Here is a 3894-nt window from a genome sequence, read left to right on the forward strand (position 1 = left end):
TAAACAGGCTGGCCAGACCACCTGATCCAGGAGACCTAGCCCCAAAGAGCCAAATCATCTGTATCTCAGGACCTTCCCTGTGGATTGGGGAGGGAGGCAGATAAATAAGTTTGTAGTAACTTCCATTTCCCACTTCTGAGTTGTGCATGCTTGGTTCTTTGAGGGCTTCCCCATCCACAGCAGTAGGGAAGCCAGTAAAGAGTCGGTCAGCAGATTGCACCTGTGTGAGGTTGGCTGGAGCTCACTCAGAGATGGGCCCGGCAGTGGTTCCAGAACAAGTGACAGTGGTGGCCAAGAGAATGGAGAGGTACAGAGGAGACAGATAATGGGGCAGTCAGAAGTTAAAATGTGAAATTTCTTATCTAGTCTTCCTGGATTTTTTGATGGCTCATCTTTACTGCAAAGCTGGACATTTTGATGGAGACACTTTAGTAGAGATATTGAGATGTGCTGTCAAGATGTAAAAACCTTTGACAAAGCTTACAAAGTGATATAAGCAATAGATATTCTTGATTCCCTTCCTTATTCCTTGCGCAGGGGCCATGCTAATCTTCTCTGTATCATTCCAGTTTTAAGATATGTGCTGCCAAAGCAAGCACCCCTTCATTATTCCTGACTCTGTACTATCTTATGGCTTAGGAATGGGGAGAAGTAGCGGGATACAGTGCAAGCAGGAGAGTCAGGGATGGTTTAGAAAAAGGAGGTAAAATCAGAGAAGGGGAAGCTCATGGAGAAAGAGGAAGGTGTGATACTCAAAGAGGAAATAAGGGGGCTTCCCTGGTGGTGCAGTGGTTGGGAGTCCGCCTGCCGATGCAGGGGACACGGGTTCGTGCCCCGGTCCGGGAGGATCCCACGTGCCGCGGAGCGGCTGGGCCCGTGAGCCATGGCCGCTGAGCCTGCGCGTCCGGAGCCTGTGCTCCGCAACGGGAGAGGCCACAATGGGGAGAGGCCCGCGTACCGCAAAAAAAAAAATAAGAGGAAATAAGGATAGGGGATCAGGTGGGAGTTGGGCACACTATGACAGGCATCACTTGCTTCATCTTTTTAAGTATGAAGGCAGTGAAAATGTCTTTGGTGTCAAAATGTGATCATTTCCTTTAATAGCCAAGGATACTGTGTCTAACCAGCTTTGTGTCCTTGGATAAGTCTTTTTACCTTAATTGGTCACCCCCTTACCCGGAAACTGAGGGATTTGGATCTCATCAGAGAATTTCTAAGGTCCTGTCCAACTGTAGAATAACAGTTATAGCTAAAATTAATTGAGAGTTTCTGTTCAAGTACAAATTCATTTAGTGATGTTTGTAGTTTAAACTCAGTTAGTAATGCTTACAGCCTAGGTAACGTTTGGAACATGGCCGTGCTGTCCCTGTAACTATTCCTTGATCCTGGGCCAGAGGCATTAACAGTCCCCAGCATTGGTTGGGGAACCTAACAGCTGCAGGCTGAGAAGCTCGGCCCCAGGGACCAGCACTGCTTGTTATCTGCAGACCTGTTTCCATTTGTGTTTTGCTCCAGAAGCTCAGGGGAAAAGGCCTTTGGCTCCAGTCCTTAAAGCTTACTTTAACAAAGTTCTCCTTGGAACAAAGATTTTTACCTTTTTTGTACCCTCCTTATTGTTGTTTGGAAGAAGAAAAGTCAGAACAGAAAATCCGTGAGAACTAAGAGAAGAATGGTCAGGTAGACCCTTCCTTAGCTGTTTGGTTTTGTCCTTCTCTCTTTGGAGAAATTTGACACAGATGTGACGCTGTGCGTTTACTGTGTGTGCGTTTCACATCCTCACTCTACATCCCATACACTGTGAAACTATATATAATCTTACAGGAGTCATTTTTCATTAGAATGAACTCTCCAAGTTAGAATTAGTTCATACTTACCTAAAACTTAAATCATGTGAGAAAAAATCTTAAGCGGAACCAAATGAAGTTATAGTGATATCAAAGCATAGACCAATGTAGCAATTGTTAAAACAAAAAGTTTGTAAGAAAACTGCAAGTAAGTAATGTGCCTATAAAATAGAGGTAATCAGATGAAGTTGTCAGGATTAATCACAAGTATTGTTCTGCATATTGTTATCTACTTAATATTTGAGAGATTCTGTCTTGGACTCCCCTAATGTGTTGCACGGTTAAAACTGTTGTGTACAAGAAGATGATGATGTTCTTAAAGTAGTAGATGCTTTAAAATCCAATTAAATAATAGATACAACAGAGATGAAGCCCCAGCTGCATATACCAGTTTGAAAGGAGCTTTGGCGTCTTGTGTGGTATTCACAGCTCCTCAATTTTTCTTGAATTCTTTACTGGTCAATGGCATACACTTGCAGGGCAGCTGATCAAGGTGCAGTCTTGCACCAGAGAATGGTTTTCCTCTTATGTGGGTATCAAACCTGCAACCTTGGCTGCACTGGCACTCTTCTATAACAAAAGTAAGCCGTAGAGCCCAATAGGAAAGTCCTGAGAGCTGTCCTGATCCTTTACTCTTACATAATGAAAATGTAAGAATGAAATGCTGTCCTTCAGGGGTCTCCCTACACTCCTAAATAGAGCTCTTCGTTGATTTTTGTGTCTCTGTTCCAGAAGAATAAACATCGACATCCTTAGTATTTATGTGGCAGTGTTCTGTGGAAGCTATACTGCAAATTTTTCAAGTATGGAAAAAAGTACATAATCCAATATTTTAGACCACAGCCTTGGAAACAGCTGGGACTCTAGTGGAATTGCTCTAAAAATCACCTTAATTTAATTCTCACTAAGAAAAAAGATATCCTCTTTTGGATTTCCCTTGGATGCGTGTTCTCCACAGTGCCTGATTTCATCCATGGCATTAATCCCTGCACATTGTATACGGCCACAAATATATATTCATAAACTCCTCTCTTCTCTCTAAATAACTGCTTGGATCAAGGAAGCAACATTCTCGAAGCAGTACCATTTTGTGCCCTCGCTATTTTGAGATGGTGCATGCGAAGGAACTTTTGAAAGTGTACAAGTGCCATATGAACATATGGGAACATTATCATTACAAAGCTATCTGTTCATATTTTTAACTGAGAGAAGGCCTTGAAATCTCCACGTAAGAAGTTCGGGAAACGGATATAATGTACAGGCTAAAAGTGCTGTATCAATTGTGTATAAGGCAATAGTAGTTCTTTAAATTTCTTACAGAAGCAATGGCAGGATCACCTGGGGATTCGTATTAAAATATTGACTCTTGGGCTCTATACCTTAGACCGTCTGCGTCAGATCCCCTTAGGCTTGAATATCTGTATTTTACATGACCCTGTGGTTCCCTACGCAACCCAGAGCCAGAGAATCACTGCTCCGAGGGGAGTCATGCTCTTGGCTTTCTTATTAGTCACTCAAAGGTTAGAAATGCTGCTCACGTAATAGTCAAACCCCGGGACGTTTTGCTGGGCAGGTTATGGAGTTCTCTGTAGCGTTCAAAGCTAGTGGAGGTAAATGTTTCCCTCTGATGGGAGGGGCAAGAGGGCTCAGACTGCTGTGTCAGAGGAGATCTTGGCCATCCCTCCAACTCTCCTGTGACTCCTTCCAGGAATGTAGGGACAATGGAAATAGCCTCGGTTTGCAGTGAAAGCCCCAGCTAGTAATGGCTCTCTGTGTCTCTTTGTTCTGCTTTGTCCTTGCCGCAGGTATTTCTCTCTCTGGGATCAGAAGAAATACAATGGGCATGAATGTCAGAATTGGAACCTAATGCCACAATCTAGGCTCAGAGGACTCTTATGTTAGAAGAGATCATTAGTGTTCAGGGCGGTGGTTCTCATACATCAGCAATCAGTGGCAGGGCTTGCTAAACACAGTTTGCTGGGCTCCACCTGCAAAGCTTCTGATTCAGTAAGTCTGGGAGGGGCTCAAGAGTCTGTATGTCTAACAAGCT

The 3894-nt window shown here is 43.6% G+C and overlaps 1 non-coding gene across 1 annotated transcript; it reads right to left on the reverse strand.

Moving 5' to 3' along the window:
* Positions 1-491: 491 nt before the first annotated feature.
* Positions 492-599, reverse strand: LOC131751664 (U6 spliceosomal RNA). Its single transcript, XR_009334237.1, has one exon. It is a non-coding gene; the product is annotated as a U6 spliceosomal RNA (small nuclear RNA).
* Positions 600-3894: the final 3295 nt, after the last annotated feature.

Source organism: Kogia breviceps, chromosome 2 (genome assembly GCF_026419965.1).
Source record: "Kogia breviceps isolate mKogBre1 chromosome 2, mKogBre1 haplotype 1, whole genome shotgun sequence".
Taxonomy (NCBI): Eukaryota; Metazoa; Chordata; class Mammalia; order Artiodactyla; family Physeteridae; genus Kogia; species Kogia breviceps.